This window comes from Gopherus evgoodei, chromosome 9, assembly GCF_007399415.2.
Source record: "Gopherus evgoodei ecotype Sinaloan lineage chromosome 9, rGopEvg1_v1.p, whole genome shotgun sequence".
Lineage (NCBI taxonomy): Eukaryota > Metazoa > Chordata > Testudines > Testudinidae > Gopherus > Gopherus evgoodei.
The window spans coordinates 50,724,893-50,746,220 of record NC_044330.1 but is presented as its reverse complement, the minus strand read 5'-3'; the positions used below and the strand labels follow the sequence as shown (position 1 = coordinate 50,746,220).

At 45.0% G+C, this 21,328-nt stretch overlaps 1 protein-coding gene and 2 long non-coding RNA genes across 8 annotated transcripts in view; 1 reads left to right on the top strand and 2 right to left on the bottom strand.

Moving 5' to 3' along the window:
• Positions 1-21,328, bottom strand: part of ARMC8 (armadillo repeat containing 8) — a 199,406-nt gene that overhangs the window by 152,495 nt on the left and 25,583 nt on the right. The gene's annotated exons all lie outside the window — the stretch shown is intronic.
• The window catches only part of LOC115657842, a 59,554-nt gene that overhangs the window by 16,496 nt on the left and 21,730 nt on the right, over positions 1-21,328 (top strand). The window lies entirely within an intron of this gene.
• On the bottom strand, positions 2,768-8,791 carry LOC115657841. The gene is made up of 3 exons (XR_004002069.1): positions 6,758-8,791; positions 6,430-6,634; positions 2,768-6,018 (listed from the first exon to the last, which is right to left on the bottom strand). It is a non-coding gene; the product is annotated as an uncharacterized LOC115657841 (long non-coding RNA).

Here is a 21,328-nt window from a genome sequence, read left to right as displayed (position 1 = left end):
ACAATTTTAGTATTCCATGTATACAACTAGCCCACCTCAGTTTTCAACAAAGGATTTCCCCCATGCATTATGAGATCCAATTGAAATACTCCTCTGAAAAACCCTGGAAGCCACTTTGTGCCAGTCCAGTCTTCCAGCTTGAGTTATAGCAGCCATTAGGCTGCTCTAATTTGCATTGGCTGCCCACAACAGCCTGAGATCACCACTACAAGGTAGTTGTAGCCATTTTCTTTTATTTGGACACACCACCGCACCAAGCAAGGATCCCCAAATTTATTTTTATTTACATAATAACTAAAAAGATACCTATCCAGGGTTCTATACACGCTAACACAGTGTTTCTCAAATGCCGTCACCAGGGGCTTTTCTTGGGGCCACATCCTCCTGGGTTGTCACTGGGGAGGGGAGGGGAGCAGTGGCCGCTTCCCCAGGGCCACCAGCAGGGGTTGGGCCCTACCAACCTCTGGAGACACAAACACTGGTTAATTCACCACTTTCCATGGGTGGCCGGTGGGGTCGGCCGTGGGTCTTTGGGCTCTGGGCCCAGGCTCTCCATTCATGCCATAGCCCCTAGGCCCTGCAGCCTCCCTGTCCATCTCCCCATCCAGGGTTTAATTTGTCCCAGGGCTTGCCAAGGCTGAGTAAGTCTGCTGAAAAGTGATATTAACAAACATACAAATATCACCGCAGCAGACTTACTAGCTAGCAAATTAAAAAAAATATTACATTATATATCTCAAAAAAGCAAAAGAAACAACAACAGAAACAGAAAAACAAGCAAAGCACCTTATTTGTGTTTCTATTCTATTTAGGGCCAGTAAAGAATACAGACACTGTACATTATTTTTATTACTGAGTCTGAAAAAACCCTACATAAATAAATTACAATGATTTGGACATGTATATGTGCATATTTCTTTTTGTCTCCTAAAATTAAGTAAGTATTTTAGGAAAAATTGTCAGCACAGCAACCAGCAAGAGTTGGTGGCTGCACACTGAGGCCACCAAAAATTTGTTCTGAGAAACCCCGTGCTAACACACCATTAATTACACAGTTACATCTCAGCAGCATCAAGTGATCAGTTCAGCCAGCCACCTACAGTAACTCCTTCCCATCCCATACTCAGAGCCTTTACCCAAAACCCTTTCAAACAGATGTCTTTTGCAGCATGCCAGGTCACCAAATTCAGGCCATTTTGAACAAGGCAGCAAGCAAATTCCAGGATCTCAGAGCCCTCACAGAGAACAGCCTACCAGCTGCCCCTTCTCTTTTATAACAAGGGAGATTCAGCTCGAGAGCCTCTGCTGACCACAGCCATGACAGCTTGGCACAGGGTGAGAGGAGATTCCAGGCCAGTTAGAACTTTACAGATCTTAGCAAATATTTTAAACTCTACTCAGAGACCAACTGGCAGCCAGTGTCAAACCCAGAGTGCTGGGGTCATGCGTTCCCTATGAGATGCCCCATTCAGTAAGTTAGCCACCTCTATCTGCACCAGCTTTAGTCCCTGAATGGTTTTAAAGACTAGCTCCATGTGCAGTACATTGCAACAGTCTAATCTTGAGGTGACAAAGATATGGATAACAGAGGCAATGACCACATGCAAAAGGAAAGGTCATTGCCTCCTCTCCGGATGCAGCTGGTACGAAGCTGACTAGGCTTTTGCTGTAACATGATGGTCAGACAGTAGCAGGGGGTCTAGAATCACCCCTAAATTCCAAACCCTAGTGACTAATGGCAGATGCACTACCTCAGTCAAAGGGACTGATATTACTTCTACCATCTCCCACAGCTACTTCACCCACTCATCACCTCTCTCCTCTCGTTTGAGTTGAGCCTCTGCCAGTTCACACTCATGCATGCCCTAATCTCAGCTAGACACTGGCTGAGGAGCTGAACTGTATCAGCCAAGTTGGGTATGAACAGCATGTTGAAAACACCACATCTCATGGCTTTTTACTAGTCCTCCCAACAGCCCCATATACACGTTGAACAAAAGAGTGACCAAATGGCACCCTGAAGCACCCAACACTTCAGATATTCAGGAAGAGGTGCAATCAGACAACTATCCACAGAGATCTCTTCTAAAGAGGCTGTTATTGTTCTCCTGCTTTGTCAATTTTACGTCTGCCTATTTCTTATTGATTTTCAGTTTAACTCAATTTTCTAGATATCTATTAATTCAAACCTTTTTATTTTTAAGCCCCTGCCTGTTTACGGAACAATACACTTAAGCATTGACTATTATATTGTATCGTGACTTCAATGGGACTATGCATGTGTTTAAAGTACAGTGCACATCTGCAGGAGCAGGGTCCTAGACTGCCTGTACACTGAAACATTTTTTAAAATTGATACCCACCCACCAGCCCATAGGCATAGCCCAATTCCTTGAGAGTTTGGGCCTTTCTTGCAGTCTGAATAGAGGGAACTCTTAAAACACCATACCACACAAAAATAAGGCACATACCTCCTCTATCTAATAAGCCTCCAAGGCCTGACAGCTATTCAATTAGTTTATTTAAAGTTTGGTCCAAGTAGTTATCTTTATTGGTTAATTATTTAACACTCTGCTGTAAAGTGGGGACAGGTAAAATCTCTGCAGATTCCACCACATGCTCCTCAAGCTGCTCCAACTTCCTTGTTTGAGACACTGAGATGTTCTGAATTTAGAAGGAGCACATATGTACATATGTTGTCGTTCCATGCAGTTCACTCATGGCACTAAGATTAAAACTAAATTCTAAGCTCAAGACATTTTTATACTTCAATTATCTAGTGATGTTGAATGCTGTGTTCTATAGCAAATTTCCCTACACTTCATATACATTTCTCCAAGTCACCTACTGTATCTTTTGAAATATAAATGTCTCACTAATCAGAAATGCCATGCAGCATTTTTATTTCTCAGAAGAAGTTGGAGGAGAGGGGAATCTCAATGCCAAATACAAACAGCAATATTATTCTACTGAATTCCCTGATCAGTGAGTCTAGTTTTATCTATTTCTCCCTTTCAGTAGTAAAATCTCTACTCCGGTGGGAATTCTGCACTACTGTGCGCATGCATAATTAATAAGCCATGCATATTTTTAATTTTTTGTGCAAAAAAGCTGCTGCTGAAACATGCTGCAGTTCCGCCTTTTGCCCACCAGAGGGCACTGTGGTAGAAGAATAGCAGCCACTCCCAGCAGAAAATCACTTCTGCAGTTCCACCTTTTACTCACCAGAGGGCATTGTGTCAATAGAACAAAGCAGCAGCTCCCAGCCAGCCACGGAAGAGAAAGATCCTGCTTTCTTTGCAGTGCCGGTCAGGTCAGGAGAGAGGGGCGATGGGGAGACAGCCAGCATGAGGTGCTGGGGGGTCAAACAGGGGCTGGGGCTGAATGGGAGTGAAGGGGCAGGGCCACAGGGGAGAGGGAGGGAGGGGGTGCAGAGCTCCATAGGGACAGAGAATGGCTAAGTGGGGGCACAGACACATGGGGAAAGGGGGAGGAGGTACAGGGACACGGCGGCTGAGTGGGAGCACAGAGACACGGGGAGGAGGTACAGGGACAGATAGGGACAGGGGGTGGCTGGGTGGGGCACTGAGACACATGTGGATGGGGAGCAGGTACAGAGCCACATAGGGACAGGGGAAGTGGGTATCTGAGTGGAGGGAAGGGACATGTGGACAGGTGGGTGCAAGGACACATGGGGGTGCAGGAACACATGGGGACAGGGGAAGATGCGTCTTCCACTCTTCCAGTGGACAGATGGAAGATACTCTCCCCTATATCATACAATAAATTGCTTAGTGTTCTGAAAGGTTTAAACTGCAGTTCCATTCAGAAAAGTAACTTAAAGAGTTAATGTGGGGTTCCACATTTCTCAACGATTTCCATTCCAAGTTTGCTCAGCTTACACATAAGAGATTCCCCCTATCCCTCTCGAACAGCCAGCACAGCAAATTCAACCTGGCGTCTGAAAGAGGAGCTGGATTTTCTCTCTCTCTCTCATGTATCATCAATAATAAATATTTCAGTGACTAGATTATGCCCTCATTTACACTGGTACAACCCCATTAGTCTTCTGTTGTAATGCAGAAGTCCAGGGTCAGTTTGCCGTTCAGGTTAAGATTTAGCATTCCAGAGATGGTAGAGAATAAATGAAAAAAAATAATGACCATGGTATCCTATAATATTTTTAAATAATCATTTTTCAGAGAAGAACAATTTAGTACCCTCAAGTGGAGAAGGATCAGACAATATGAATATTAATATTCAGAGGACAGGCCTTGTATGCAGGAGACCTACTGCTGATGGGCCACAGATAGATAAGAGCATTAAGACTGTCAGACCAATAAAGAGAATGAAATTGTCAAAACTCTCCCTCAGTTTCTCCATAAGACTAGCAGAATTTGTTTTTGTGGAGACCAACAGTACAAATCTTGAGCTAGCAAAGTGAACTGTGATGGGTCAAGAGGCAAAAACATGGGACTGTCCGAGAACATTAGAGCAAAGGTGAACATGTTTGGGGGGCATGGGTTTATAGAAATGAATGAAGCCAATAAAGAGATCCAATTCAAACAACGTGAAACTCTACTCTCCTTGGAAGCTGATTATAGGTATTGGAGTTTACCTGTTACAACACTGCTTGAAAAGGTTACATTGAGTAAAAGCATCTGATTCATTCACTTACGTATCTATGTATTTCTTTAACTTTAGAGGGATTTCAAGAATACAATCTTACCTGTGCCAAGGTCTGACTCACATCACAAGAGTTCACGCACAATAGTTGACCCAAGTAGCACTATGATCACTAGAACTGTGGGTGGTAGCAAAAGGATGGAAAGCTTTTTCATATCTCCTCTAACAAATTATCAGGTGCTGAGCACTTCCTCCCACTGAACAGCTTCAGAATCTCATGCTTTTGAGATCATACAGCACCTCTCCTCCTATTCCAAGAACTTCCACCTTTTCTTAAGAACCAACAGGATACTAAACGGACATTCCACCATCTCACAGAAAAGTAATCACTTGAGGTGGAATTAATCAAAGAGTTAAAACTCAAGTTTATCTCAAACCTGTCTTTGCAAAGACTCTTAAAGATTATAAAATCTTAAGGATCCATTAAAGTAACACAATCAACAAAAATAACTTTATTCAATTAGAAAGGAAAGCAATTATCATGTGCTGCAGAGGTTTGGGGGCGGGGGGAGTGAGGTTTTTATGTTTGTTTTTTGGGGTATTTATTAAGATTTGAAGATGGAATGCTGAAAATGTTCCACCCTCACTGATTTTAACTGTGATTAAAAATACTAGTCATTCTTTAAGGCTGAAAATAGTTTTCCTTCTGTTCCACTTCAACTCACAAAGTTCTCCAATAGTAGAGATTTTCCATTGACCAACTGTACACTGGCTTTTCTCGGCTATTTGCAGTAGGCTTCAGCAGTGCTGTTTCTGAAGATCTTCTGTGGTTTTTGTGACTTCCAAAACAATAACATTCAGCTCTACACTATACACTATGAACTCCAGCTCATCATCAAAAACTGGGGATGAGAATACATGTAGGGCAGAAAAGTTTCAGCAGCCACAGATGAAGAATGTTGTGCGCAGGCACTAATAGAGCAAACATCTAGGAGAAACCACTGAAGACACTGATGTCCTTGTTCACTCAATCTTCAGTCTGCAATATCCCTGGTAAGTCCATCACTGCAAGATAAGAAAGGCAGGAAGCCCAACAGCAAATTCTTGCAACGTAATCGCCCTTGGCTACCATTCCTGAGCCCATGCCTACGCTTTGGACTCAATTGTTTCAACTTCCTACTTAGTTTCTTGAGCTCTTTCCCCAAATGGGCATGTAGAATCTCATTTTCTCAGGTTTATTTCTGCACCTTCGTGGTCAGTATACTGATGAGCACCTCATCGTCATATGTCAGTGATGGTGTCCAGGAAATCAAACACATCTACATAGAATGGTAGCTTAAGCCTGTTCAGGTTGAGGATGGCGTTCTTGATATATTCCAGGAACTTCCATGCCTGAAAAACAGGTGAATAAGGACAATTATTGATACACAGTAGTTTCTAGACAGCTGACAGAGATTCAGCACGGAGAATTCGACAATATGCTACAGAATGAGCACACAAAAATATAAGACAACACAATTGCTGCACAACATACGGGTTAGTTGATGGACAGGGAAACTCAGCAAGGAAGACATATAGCTCACATTTTCCTTCTCTTTTACAACTTGTGAGGAGGGTTCCGGGCCCTGACTAAACCCACCCAACAAGCACAGACTTGAATGAGGCAGTTTTAATCTGTATACAACTGGAAACTGCAACAATGTTCTGGTCTCAAAATAGATCAACATCAAGGAATTAGCTAAAGCAATGAGACTACATAAAATATACATTTTGACTGAACTAAGGCCAATAACCAGGTCTTACCCTCAGACTTCCAATCCCAGTGTTCATGAAACATTTTCTCCTCTTCCAGCACTCCAAGATTTCCTGGACTGGGTTTCCAACAATGGCCCTGATTTTGTTCTATTCTCTCAGCTACATTTTCATTTTACTTTGCTTTCTTTTGACTTTTTTTGTCCCATCTCAAAGTCATCACAACATCTCCAATGTTCTTGAAAGAAGAGGAAATCTAGGAAGAGAAATGGTGAAACTCAGTTGTTAATAAATGGTGGAACATTTGTAGTATTCCATCATGCCCCAGAAGCAAGCATGTGGAACACAACACAGAGAATAGTGGTTCAAATTACAGTACCTCCTATCTTGAGAAGTTTTACTTCAAATCACTGCCTGTCATCTCTTGGACATTTGTGGTGAAGTATTACTTTGGCACCTTCCTCAACTTCACCCTTCCGATGTCTTGTTTCCATAAATTCCATGATTACGCTGTCTTCACTAAGAAACTGAAGAGCCTTCATGTCTCACTGGATGATCTGTGACTGCTCCATCTTGACATGCTGCAATTAGTTCACAATGGAATGCCAGCTGGTACTGCCAAGAAACTGACTTTGTCCCCCACTTGTGAGTCAAGCAGCCTTTTAACACTGTTGGAACAATTGGGAGTAGCAAGGCTTGACCACTAATTGGTGGCTCTTGGCTCACAAGCTGTTTAAAAGATTACTTAAAAAGAGCTGTAGACCAAATTTCATAAAAAGATGAGGAATTTTATCAGCTGTAACTTGGTCAAGATTAGTTGAAAGTTTAGCACTATTCTCTAAGAGATGCCACACAGAGGAACACACTACTTGCTGGGATGGGCATCCAAATTTCTTGTTCCAGTCCTTTGAGATATTTGTCATTGGACGTTTGTGCAATGGATAAGAGGAGATCTCCAAGGAAATGCATATGGTGAATACAGAGAAATGGTACTATAAAAAGGAAGTCTGGGTCTAGTTTTGTTCTTTTTCTTTATCTTGAAGTGATATTCAAAAAGAGAAGTGATTTTGAAGAAGATTGTGAGCTTCACCTAAGATCAGTGAATACACGGAGAAATTTGAGGTGGGCATAACCCCCAGAAACGTTAACTGAATTGATCAAAAGAACAGCTGGTGCTACAGAAAGACACAGTGATGTCGAATGTAATAACAAAGCACAAGTACTGAAATTAAATGTATGAAAAAGTATGAAGTACAATACAATAATGTAAAAACTGTAACAGAATTAATATTCTTTTAATACACATTGCCCTTTGCTTCAGGAGGTCCTAAGTACTAACAGTTGCAACAAACAAAGCCCTAGAATGGCTTGAAAGCAACATGAAGTTCAACGACATGATCTTCACAGATGAGACAACAGCCAAAATCACTACTATTATCTGATTTAACACATCCTCAGACATCAGCATGTGAAGCCACTGCCATGTTTAGAGAGCCACATCTGGATGCAATTTTAAGAGCGGGAAAGGCCCAGCAGTTATTTTTGAAAGTATTATATGAGCTTCCTGATGCCCTATAAACCCTATTAAGAGTTGGAACCTGTGCACTTAACTTATCCTTTACTATATTCAGGTATCACTAATCAGTACTACTTTTTAAAACAGGAAAATAAGGAATGTAGGGTGCCATAAAACTTTCAGCATCAGAGATTTTTCCAAGGTGAGGAAAAATATTCTCTCTCAATGGTAAAAGGTCATGGAGCAATATTTTGGCATAAGAGTTATACAAACAAATCCAATTACATGTTTTTACAGGGTTTTTGCAGACAATTACCCAAAAGCATAATGTAGTCAGAGAATTCACTGAAACACAGGGAATTAATTGAGTGGCACCAATTGAATCTTTGACACACCAAAGGAAAGCCTATGAAGAAAAAAGGATTTCTAGTGTGATCAAGTATTTTTAGAGAAAAACTCTGCCTGCAAAGATATGCAATACAGAGATCACCTTCAGAAAGTTCCCAGGATGGCTGAAAGGTCAGGAGCAGCCAACAAAACATAGCCAGACATATGCTAATGTTCTTTATAGGTACCGACACTAATTTCCTGGGTTCTGCCTGCCCCCGCCACCCCCAAACTTACCTCTTGTATTAAGAGTAAAAAGAAATTTCCTAAATCATAGCTTTCTCCCATTTATACATGGGTTTGTTAGATTTTGCTCTTGCTTTTCTCAATAGTGAGGCAGATTAGACTTTTTTCTGGTTTTGTCTTCTAGTTGTTACAACAATAAATATAGATTCAAAATCTATTGCGTAGAAGAAAAGCTGCACATGTGACTAATTAAATACCAAAGGCCATGTTCTCTAGCAGAGCTTCCCATTATTGCAGTCCCATAACCGTATATTAGCGGAGGCTATAATTCTGTAAAATTTTTGTCAAGTTAAGAAAAACATTTGAGGCCAGAAGGGACCATTAGATCACCTAGTCCAGGGGTGGGCAAACTTTTTGAGCTGAGAGCCACATCTGGGTGGGGAAAATGTATGCAGGGCTGGGGCAGGGGGTTGGGGTGCGGGAGGGAGTGTGAGGTGCAGGGAGTGTGAGGTGCAGGAAGCGGCTCAGGGCAAGGGATTGGGACAGAGAAGGCGTGCAGGGTACAGGCAGGGGGCTTAGGGCGGGGGTTGGGGTGCAGGAGGGGTGTGAGGTGCAGGCAGGGGGCTTAGGGCAGGGAGTTGGGGGGCAGGGGGCAGCAGAGGTTCGGGCTCCAGCCTGGCACCGCTTACCTAAAGCAGCTCCGGGGTAGCAGCAACACGCACTGGGGCCAGAGCAGGCTCCCTGCATGCTTGCCCTGTTCCTGGCCGCGCGCCGCTCCAGGAAGCACTGCAGCCCCTGGGGGGAAAGGGGGTGGAGGGCTCCGCATGCACTGCCCTTGATGCGCCTCTAGATACCTCCCCTGAAGCTCCCATTGGCCGCGTTTCCCTGTTCCCGGCCAATGGGAGCTGCAGCAGGCAGTGCCTGGAGGCAAGGGCAATGCACGGAACCCTCTGCCCCTCCACCCGGGGGCTGCAGGGACATGGTGCCAGTCGCTTCTGAGAGCAGTGCGGGGTCCATGGCAGGCAATCCTGCGGGCCAGATCCAAAGTCCTGAGGGGCCAGATCCAGCCTGCAGGCAGTAGTTTGTCCACCCCTGACCTAGTCTGACCTCCCAACATAGACCCAAGAATTTATGAGGTTGTAAATTGAGGTTCTTCAAGATGTCTCTTAGGCCTGGTCTACACTGGGTGGGAGGTCAGGGGAGGATTGATCTAAGATATGCAATTCATCTATGAGAATAGCATAGCTGAAGTCGACGTATCTTAGATGGACTTAAAATCACTTACTTCGCCTCCTCACGGCGCGGGATCAACGGCCGCCACTCCCCCATCAACTTTGCTTCTGCCTCTCGCCAAGCTGGAATTCAGCAGTCGATGGGAGAGCGATCGGGGATCGATCTATTGCATCTACACTACACGCAATAAATCGATCCCGATAGATCGATCACTACCCCATGTCACACCTATGGCTACTGAGCCACTTTGTGGTGTCTTGCTTCAGAACAGTCTTCTAGCAATGTAAGCTAACTCACTCTTGCATCCTCCACCCCTCCCCTAAGTTTCACTAACGTTCTGAGGGCAAGGCTATAGAGGGGGTGAAGCACCCTTACCACCTCAGTTCCTTCCACCACAAAGCCGGATACACTGAACAAAGACCCAGACAGAGGAAGGCAGGTGGCAAGCGTATGTATGCACCTTGAAGAACCTCAGTTACAAGTAAGAAACCTTCACTTTGAGTGGCTCTGCATAGTTCCACTTACAGGACAGCCTGCTAAGCAGTGCTGGAAACTGATCTGAAGGCAGGAACAGAATCCTAATTGAATACGGAATGCAGCATCACTTTACCAAAACCAGATTCTGTCTGAGAGGCCAGGTCCAAAACACTATGCTTTAGCAAACGTGTGCTCTGAAGTCCAAGTTGCAGCTCTGCAAATTTCAGCAATTGGTACATGCCTAAGACAAGCAAAGGAAGTAGCCACAAGCTCTACTGGAATATGGTTGAATCAAAGCAGGTACAAGAACTTTTGCTAGCATATAACATTCAGCAATATGTTGTTTAATCCATCAAAATGCAGTTTGGGAAGAAACCATATGTAGTAACTCCTCACTTAACATTGTATTTATGTTCCTGAAAAATGCAACTTTAAGTGAAACAATGTTAAACTAATCCAATTTTCCCATAAGATTTAATGTAAATGCAGAGAGTTAGATTCCAAGGAAATTTTTTTTTGGGGGGGGGGGGGGGGCAGACAAAAGGCATTATACTGTATACTGTACAGTACAGTACTGTGGCTGGGAAGTGCCCCGGCTTACCCAACACAGGCACAGCTCGCTGCAGGCAAGGACCCTAGGAAGCACCTTTGCAGTAGCAGCGGCAGCTTCCCCAGAGAACAGGCTTGAATTTTGCTGGGAATGCTCCAGGCCTGCCTCTTCCTGTCCCTGCTCCACTCCAGGCCCACCTCTTCCCACCCCCACTCCACCTCCTCTACGGAGAACGCCACATCCCTCCCTCCCCCCACACCCGCAAGTCCTAAGCACCGCCAAACAGCTGGATACAGGGGAATCAGGTTTTCCCTTCATCCATGCTCAAAATCTGGTCCACTTTAAATGGTAACAGCTTCTAATGGACTGTTTTCTGGAGATAATTAGTACATCCTGCACAGGGCAAGAACACAACTACTCAAGAGCAGACACACCTAAAGTCCTATCACCCACTCCATCAAGTGAAGAGACTTTGGGTCCAGGTGAAAGATCTTGCCCTCCTGCTGAAACAAGAAGTCTGGAGACAGAGCAAGATGCATAAAGATTCTCCCCGATAGTTGCAGGAGACCAGTAAACAGCTGTTGACATGGCCAAGATGGGACAACAAGAATCATCCTGACCTGGTGTAGCTCCTGGATGAATGGAAAGGGGGGAAAAGGCATACATCGTGCCCTTTCCCCAGAGTAGAAGGAAAGCATCGGACAGAGACAGACAGTCCCTCCACACACTGGAACAGAAGAGAACAATTTTTGTTGGACCTCACTGCAAACAGGTCCACCTCTGGTCAACACCAGATGGAGACTATGCTCTGGATCAATTAATCCTTTAGGGACCATTCATGCTTCTGAGAGCTGTCTGTGCTGAGAATCCCCAACTACATTGTTTTCCCTGTCAGATGCAGGGCCACAGGATAATCATCATGAAGGATATACCAATCCCATAGATTTATAGCCTGTGCACACAGGCAAGTGGAGTGATCACCCCCTACCCCTGCCTGTTCATGTAATAGACAATATATTGGCAGTATGTCACCACCTGCACCAGTCTCCCTTGTAGGAGAGGAAGACATGACTTGAGAGCTAACCAAACTACTCTCATTCCAACACACTGATATGCAGGGCTGTCTCCTGCTAAGACCACTGCCTTTGAACTGTCAACTGATTCAGAAGGGCTCCCCAGCCCTTTCTTGATGCATCTGACATCACCATTGGCAATAGGTCTGGGGGACTGAACTGCACACACCTCTAAACAAATTCATTTAGACTGACCACCATTTTAGGCAGACTATGATGATCTGAGGTATGGTGATCAATGTATGGAGCCTGCCCTGACTTGATGTATAGACCCAAGATATCCAATACTGCATATTTCTCATTCTTAGTCGAGTAAATGAAGTCATGTTAAGTAGTGGTTGCCATAAGACCCAAAAAGGGTTTTACTCTGAGCAGCAGCAGCACTGTTGAATTTTTAAAAGAAACTAGCTTATTTTGAGAAATCTGTCCTCTGATAGAAAAGCTCTCCATTTCACAGAGTACAGTATGGAGCCTATAAATGGAATCCTCTGAGTAGGACAGAGAATTGACTTTGGGCAGTTTAGAAGGTGCCAGAGATCTGAAAAGAGACTTGCTGTAAAAACAATATGGCTTAACAATTCCTCACAGACACCAGGCATTAGTAACCAATCATCCAAATAAGGGTAAACAAAAAATACCCTGATTTCTCAAATGAGAAGCTTCCACAAAGAGGCATTTTGTGAAAACTCTGGGCACAATGGAGAGGCAAATGGAAGCATCTTGTACTGGAAATGCCATCTGGTCACTAAAAACAGAGGTACTTGTGATAGGTGTGATCAATCAACACATTAAAAATGCATCATTAAAATAGAGAGTCATGAATTAATCCATGACCAACAACGAAGGGTTTATGAAGGTCAAAGTCAACATGTGAAAATGGAACTTCAAACTGTACTTGTTCAATTCCGATAAGTCTAGAATCAGATGAAGTCCCCTGTGCTTCTCCTGCATCAGAAAGTAACGGGAATAAAAGCTGATTCTTGGGTATTCAAGGATCCCATCAACTGCTGCTATTAGAAGCAATTTTTCTACTTCTGCAGGAAGAATACCATCATGAGAGGGGTTGTTGGAGACAGAAGGGTAGAGGAGATTGTGTGGGAGATAATCTTTCAAATTGTATGGCATAGCCCCTTTCTACAAACTCTAGAACCCACTGGTCTGACATAATTAGTCTCCATGCATTGATAAAGTGAGCTAGCCCCTCTGCAAAGAAGGGGAGGTTGGAGCTCATTGAGAGCTGTGAATGAGCCAATTATCTTATCAAAACTGAGGCTTGTTATTCCATGGCTAAGATGCTGCTGAAGATGCAAGTTCTTTAGACCTAGACCTAAGTCTGAGAAGCCTCTTATTTTGACGACTCTGGAAGGGTGCAGGCTGCTGGTATTGTTGAAGTCTCTAACCTGATTAAGAGTAAGACCAAGACTAGGGGGTAGTGCTGTCTCTGACACCAGAAAGTAGAGGGTCTCCTAGCAGAGGAAATCAAACCCAACTAGTGGCTATCCATTTCATTTCCTTTAATATTTCCAGTAACTTGTCTGTTTTTCACACTGAAAAGACCCTCTCCTTCAAAGGGAAGGTCCTCCAACTTAATTTTCGTGTCTAGAGCTAAGGAGGAAGAACAAACCAGGCATGCCTCCTGATGGTCAGAGCAGATACCAACGTTCTGGCAGCAGAGTCCGAAGTCTCAAAAGAGGCCCTAAGGGAACATTTGGCTCCGTTTTGGCCTTCCATTAATATGAGACTGACCAGTCTTCTTCAGTCAGGTAAATCCTGTAAAAATAATGTAATCTTTTTCCATAAATGAAATTGGTAGCAAGCCACAACTTGCCTAAAAATTTTCCACGCAAAACTGAGGGACGATGAAGAGAACACCTTCCTCTCCAAAGAATCAAGCCTCTTCCCATTTTTATCAGTTTGGATGGAGTATGATTGTTCAGATCTTTCCCTGTTACTGGTAGTAGCCTCCACAATTTAATTAGGAATAAGGTGGATATGAAAGTAGGAAAACCCCTCAGAGGGCATCTGATGCAACTTGTCATCTTTCTCAGAAGAGGCAGACATCACTCTCACAAATTCAGCTGTCTGTAGCAAAATTATCCAAAATTAGTTAGGATATTCTACTCCAAGTAGCACCAAGTATCTTTCACAGGCACTGCAAGAAGATTAAAAGTGGACACCATACTGCTGATTAATATACACTAGGTTAGCATATCTAGATATAAATCACATTACCTAAATATATTATGCACACCACACATCAGTATTGATTAAGCACATAATAGTAATATAATAGCAATAATATAGCTTAAATTGGCCTATGCTTTTTATATAACCCTGCCCACCTAAGCTAAGTATCCCCTTGCATTCACTGAAGAAAGTTTTGGCTTAAGCAAATAGGGAAGCTGTCAAGACCAACAAGACAGATGAGTGCTTCATCATAACAGGAAGGGTTATGAAGTCTCTGAGGCCAGTACTTAAGTGTCCCAAAGAAAGAGGACATGACATGATTGTTCTACCCTAGTACAGACCTCAGAGGTGCTGTCATGCCCTTTGGTACCTGGAATGCATGTGTTCAAAACAAAGTGATACATCATGGTACCTGAAAAACAAGGTAGAAAGCTGATTGGTTACATCTAATTTCAGATGATGTACATACCACCTTTTATTGGTAAACAGGTAGGGGATAAAAGATGGCTTTAGGGAATGTAACTTTGGGAGCACATCTGTGTAAGGTGAATGTTACAATGCTGCATGAGATAGTTTCCCAGAGACCGGTATCTTACAGAACCTTTTTCCAGTATTATTGGATATCTGACTGATACTGATTTTTTGGACTCTTGAATATATTTCATAACAAACCAAAGTGTGGTCAAACAATTGACTATACAATTTATCAACAATATGATTTCACCAAACAGTGGAACTGAGTAGCGCCCACTGATAAATCGGATTCGTGGTCTATTTCCAAACAGCTCCTTTTTTTGAGCAGGAGATAACTCCTCATCTTCTTTCTCAGACAGCATTTCAGGCATAGTTATCTGTATCAAGGTCCATAGGAGTTATATCTGTGGGATCACTGGATTGCCAGATCCTTTATACACAAAAAATTAACTCTTCAGCCACACAGAGTAACTGAAAAATTCCTAAAGTGGCCTCCAGTAAGGCCACGGACTCCAGGATAGCCAGTCTCCCCAGTAACTGCAGTTTAGGAACATGCCTACAGGAGGCAAAGCATAAGCTGCTACAAACAGAGCGACAGGTCTCTGCATTCTTCCTCTATCTTTCTCTTAGGCCAGGTCCAGACTAGAGCTTTAAATAGATTTTAAGAGCTTTAAATCGATTTAAAGCTGTAACCGTCCACACTACAGAGTGCATAAAATCGATTTTAAGGGTCCCTAAAATCGATTTTGGAACTCCATCAAAACGAGAGGAGTAACCCCAAAATCGATTTTTTAAAATCGATTTTATGATAGTGTGGACGGCCATCGGAGTTAATGGCCTCCGGGACGTATCCCACAGTGCTCTAGTGGCCGCTCTACACAGGTAAAGGTACTCTTCTGCTGGCCAGGTAAACAGGAAAAGCCCCGGGAACTTTGAAATTCCATTTCCTGCTTGCACAGCGTGGAGCTCTCAGCAGCAGAGAGAAGAATGCAGTCTCCTGAAAATAGGAAAAGAGCTCCAGCATGGAGCACACAGGAGTTACAGGATCTGATAGCTGTATGGGGAGAAGAGTCGGTGCTTTCAGAACTGCGCTCGAGCAGACGAAATGAGAAAACCTTTGAAAAAATTTCTAATGCCATGCGGGAGAGGGGACATACCAGGGACTCGTTACAGTGCCGAGTGAAAGTGAAAGAGCTCAGACAGGCGTATCAGAAGACCAAAGCAGCAAAGGGCAGGTCAGGCTCTGCCCCCAAAACATGCCGGTTCTACGACGAGCTTAACGCAATATTGGGGAACAGCGCAACGACGAACCCCCCCTTGTCTGTTGATTCAGAGGTGGGCGTCGTGATTCCTGCCACTACAGAAGATTTATTTGATGGCGATGATCAGTATGATGAGGACCAAGAGGAGGAGGCTCCATCAGAGAGCACAGAGCATTTTATCCCCCCAAACAGCCAGGATCTTTTCCTCACCCTTACTGAGGTTCCCTGCCAGCCATCTCAAGGCAGTACTCCAGAAAATGAAGCTGAGGGACCGTCCTCTGGTGAGTGTAATTTTTTTTACTAAAAGCTTTGGTTTAATGAAAGCCTTTTTTACTGGGTGCTTCAAATCACTACCTGTACTTAGAGTCACTGACCAAGTAGATTAAAAACCTTTCCTAAAACACTGACCCATGAGGTGGTTTTTAGAAAAGTCTCCATCCTGCTTGTTGGGGGAACGCGAGAGCAAACCGGGGAAGGAGAGTAGCTTCGCCGCGGTTTGCTCTCCCGTTCCCCGAACCACCCAGCAAACCGCAGGCAAGGAGACCTGCTTGTTCGGGGAACGCGAGAGCAAAGCAGGGAAGGAGACCAGCTTCGCCGCGGTTTGCTCTCCGGTTCCCCGAACCACCCAGCAAACCGCAGGCAAGGAGACCTGCTTGTTCGGGGAACGCGAGAGCAAAGCTGGGAAGGAGACCAGCCTCGCCGCGGTTTGCTCTCCCGTTCCCCGAACCACCCAGCAAACCGCAGGCAAGGAGACCTGCTTGTTCGGGGAACGCGAGAGCAAAGCAGGGAAGGACAGTAGCTTGATTACCAGTACAATCTACTACAGGGATTACTAGCCATTATTAACTTCCCATTTTCTCCGGACAAGGTCTGTGTGCTTCCCTGACCTGCGTCTGAGCAGAACTCTCTGTCCTCAGCCACAAGCAATAAGTATTAAAGGAATCCTAAGGTGACCTTGTGGTAAAGTAAAATGTTCAAGGTTCGGTAACAGGCACAGGTCAGTGAGGAGAAAGACTGTATGAATGGTTGTGTGAAATGTGTCTCATGATTCTTTTATCACTCTTTCCAAACCCCACCCCCCCCCCACACAGCTGCACATTTCTCCAGCCTCCCTCTCGCTTCTCATCTACGTGGGGGGGGTATCATAAGAAGACTGAGGAAAAGGAGGACGCGTGAGGACATGTTCACCGAAATTATGGCAGTAACCCGTACAGAGAGAGCTCAGCAGGGAGACTGGAAGCAATTGGTCGCAAAGTACAGGGAGGCTGCCAGTCAACGCGAAGACAGGAGGGACCAACGCGAAGACAGGAGGGACGCCAAAAATGATGTCAGGTGGCAGAAAGATCAGCGCTGGTGAGCAGCAACTCTGGATCTTCTTCGTGATCAGACTGACATCCTCCGTGATATGCTGCAAGAGCTCCGTGGTTTCAGAATGCCCCTACAGCCCGTGTATAACCTCCCTCAGTACTCACCCTGTCCCACACCTTCCAGAACCAGGCGTGTAAGAACGCGTGGGGGAAGGCTCTCTGCACCAGCCCCCTCCACTGCTGCGGACACTCCAACCAGAAGGCTTTCATTAGATTGAAAAGCCCTTTGTGTCCTGTTTTTTCCCTCCTCTAATGATCCAAACTTCTCCCGTGGCACCTTTGCCTATTTTTACTCTCAGGTCATGCTATTAAGGCAGTGTGACTGTAGTTTGGTAATGAACTAAAGCAAGCAGCTTTGGAAAGCTGCACGGAAGCTAGTTATCAGCATCAGGATTTGACAATTGGGGATATGGGTAATAAAGGGAAAACAAAGAAAGCAGCCATACCGTAACCTGGTCCATGAGAATTCTTGTTCTGTCTTCTCTGACGCACTTTCTTCTTTCAAACCTCCCTCCCCCTTCCTCCAAACCTCCCTCGCTCCGTCCCCCATAGAACGCTGAGTTATGAAATTTCATGCACAGTATTGTAACAACAAGCATGATGCTTGATTGATGAAAGGATCTGATTTTAAATAAAGAACACAATTCTTGTAACACATAGTAGTAACTTTATTTTCAATAAAAAAGCAGTTAAGGAAGGTTGCAGGTCCTGTGCCTAGCAGCAGACGGAAGCAGCTAATGGTGGAGGTAGGTAATAATTGGGAAATACAGAATTATATGTTTTCCAATGGACAGCTATCGCAAGTAACCTAAGCAAGCAATTGAGGAATGCTGCAGGCAAAGTATCTTGCAGCAGCAACACCGCATAGACGGGGAGGGCAGCAATCAATTGAAAGGAAAATCAGCATTCAAACTGTACCCTGGCCCATGAGGAAGCTACTTTTCAGTGCTTCTCTGATGCGCACAGCATCCTGGTGAGATCTTCTAATTGCCCTGGTGTCCGGCTGCGCATAATCAGCGGCCAGGTGGTTTACCTCAGTCTCCCACCCCGCTATAAAGGCCTCCCCCTTGCTCTCACAGAGATTGTGGAGCACACAGCAAGCAGCAATGACAAAGGGGATATTGGTTTGGCTAAGATCTGAGCGAGTAAGAAGCGTTCGCCATCTCACCTTAAGCCTGCCAAATGCACATTCTACCACCATTCTGCACTTGCTCGGCCTGTAATTAAACAACTCCTGAGCACTGTCAAGGCTGCCTGTGTATGGCTTCATTAGCCAGGGCATCAAGGGGTAGGCTGGGTCCCCAAGGATAACTATAGGCATTTGGACATCTCCAACTGTTATTCTCTGATCAGGGAAGTAGGTCCCTTGCTGCAGCCGTTTAAACAGTGTAGTGCTCCTGAAGACACGTGCGTCGTGAACCCTTCCTGGCCATCCCACGTGGATGTTGGTGAAACGTCCCTTGTGATCCACCAGGGCTTGCAGAACCATCGAAAAGTACCCCTTGCGGTTAATGTACTGGGAACCCTGGTGTTCCGGTGCCAAAATAGGGATGTGGGTTCCATATATGGCCCCCCCACAGTTAGGGAATCCCATTGCAGCAAAGCCATCCACAATGGCCTGCACGTTTCCCAGAGTCACAACCTTTCGAAGCAGCAGCTTAATGATTGCTTTGGATACTTCCAGCACAGCAGCCCCCACAGTAGATTTGCCCACTCCAAATTGATTCCCGACTGACCGGTAGCTGTCTGGCGTTGCAAGCTTCCATATGGCTATTGCCACTCGCTTTTCCACTGTGAGGGCTGGTCTCATCCTGGTATTATGCCGCTTCAGGACAGGAGAAAGCGAGTCACAAAGTTCAAAGAAAGTGCTCTTACGCATGCGAAAGTTCCGCAGCCACTGCGAATCGTCCCACACCTGCAGGACTATGCGGTCCCACCAGTCAGTGCTTGTTTCCCGTGCCCAAAAGCGGCGCGGAACGGGTAGAACCTCACCCATAACCGTCAGGAGCTCCAACGTGCAGGGGCCCGGGGTGTCAGAAAACTCGTTCTCCAGTTCGTCATCGCTGTCGTCCCCGCATTCAAGCATTCTCTCTTGCATTTCTGCATCATGGGTCAGCAGTGATAGAACGAGAATGCATGAATTATTTACAGCATTCGCGATCAAGGACAAGAGCAGACCTGGATCCATGCTTGCTGCAAAATGGCATTTCCCTCACTGCAGCCAGTAAAAACAGCGCGAACTGACTGTGTGCCGTTTACAGGAAGGGGGGGGGGGGCTGTACCCAGAACCACCCAGGACGGGGACTTTGATCCCATCATGCACTGGGCTAGTAACCCATAATTCCAAAGGGCAGGGACCCATGCAGGAACTGTGGGATAGGTACCCAGAGTGCAACGCTCAGGGAAAAGATGGACGCCAGGGAACATGGACGCTCAACATCGATGTAAGTAGCCCTAGTGTGGACGCGCAAAATCGATTTTATAAAGCCTGCTTTATAAAATCGATTTTAATAACATCGATTTTACCCTGTAGTGTGGACGTGGGCTCAGTAAGAATCTGGGTCTGGATCAGATAGAATGCACCAGGAATAACAACAACGAGGAGTCCTTGTGGCACCTGAGACTAACAAATTTATTTGGGCATAAGCTTTTGTTGGATATAACCCAGCTCATCAGAAGCATGGAGTTGAAAATACAGTAGCAGGTATAAATATACAGCATGTGAAAAGATGGGAGTTGCCTTGCCAAGTGGGGGGTCAGTGCTAACAAGGCCAATTCAGTTAGGGTAGATATGGCCCTTCCCAACAGTTGAAAAGAAGAGGTGAATATCAAGAGAGGGAAAATTACTTTTTGTAGAGCTAACGAGGCCAATTCAATCAAAGTGGATGTGGCCCATTCCCAGCAGTTGATAAGAATGTGAGAGTATCAGAGGGAAAATTATTTTTTGTAGTGACCCAGCCACTCCCAGTCTTTATTCAGGCCTAGTTTGATGGTGTCAAGTTTGCAAATTAATTCCAGCTCTGCAGTTTCTCATTGAAGTCTGTTTTTGAAGTTTTTTTTGTTGAAGAATGGCCACTTTTACATCTGTTAAGTGTCCAGGGAAATTGAAGTCCTCTCCTACTGGCTTTTGAATGTTACAATTCTTGATGTCTGATTTGTATCCATTTATTTTACTGACACAGACTAACATGGCTACCCTTCTGAAACCTGTCACTAGGAACAACAGTGGATCCAAAGGGAAGAATGGAGATCCAACTCTTTGAGGGGACCCCGTAGGGGTCCTAGAAGGAGAAAGGATGGGGGGGTCAGGGGAAAAACCAGCAATGGTTTCTGGCCTCTTCGTAACAGGATGAAAAAGATGGTCTTGGAACCATGGAAACATGCCTCCTTGAAACCCTGTGGTTTACACCTAGATCTGATGAATGAACTGGAGCTCCACGGTGACAGAGCTTTCAGAAACAGACGATGTTGCCAGGACCAACAACAGATCCAATGAGGTGGACAACATCTGATGCAAAATTATACACAAATCATTTCTCGTTACTGGAGATGGGAGTGGAAAGGATCTCCACTTCAGAAATGTAGCAGCCTTGTCAGAATCAGATGTATCCAATAGTTCTGATGCATGGGAACCAGCAGCACTAACAGAAGCTGTTTTGTCTCTATCTTTGTCTCTTTCTTCAGAGCTGCAACAGATGGAACTTAAGGTGCTGAGGGCCCAGATTCTGACACACTGATCAATTCTATCTTCCTGAATCTGGTCCTGCAGCTAGTAAATACTGCACCAGTGTGGGTGGTCAAACGGTCTCTGAACCTCTCTTCTGGCTCCAGGGCAGTCAGATTCAGCCACCTAGCCCTCGTTTCAGACACCTGTAGCTTCAGTGGCTTGACTGAGGGAGCCGCGGGAACTGATTCCGGGCCTGACAAGGGTTTCAGTTTCTTGGAATCTTTCAGTAACGTGGTGCTGGTAGCTACAGGGCAGAGACTGGCCTCTCAGACCTAAGATGCAAGGTCTGACTGGATCCAGAGGGCATAGCCTCAACAGCTTCCTTCAAAAGGAAGAGCTGCAAAATAGACATCCTATCCTTGTGGACTCTGGGAGTAAAAGTCCAGCAAATTGAACATCCAGTAGGCATTTCCCCCTCTCCCAGACACTTGATGCACTGCACATAGTCACTAGATGCCAGGAAGACAGCTAGGCAGGAAGCACACTTCTCGAAGCTTAGTTTCCTCTGTTT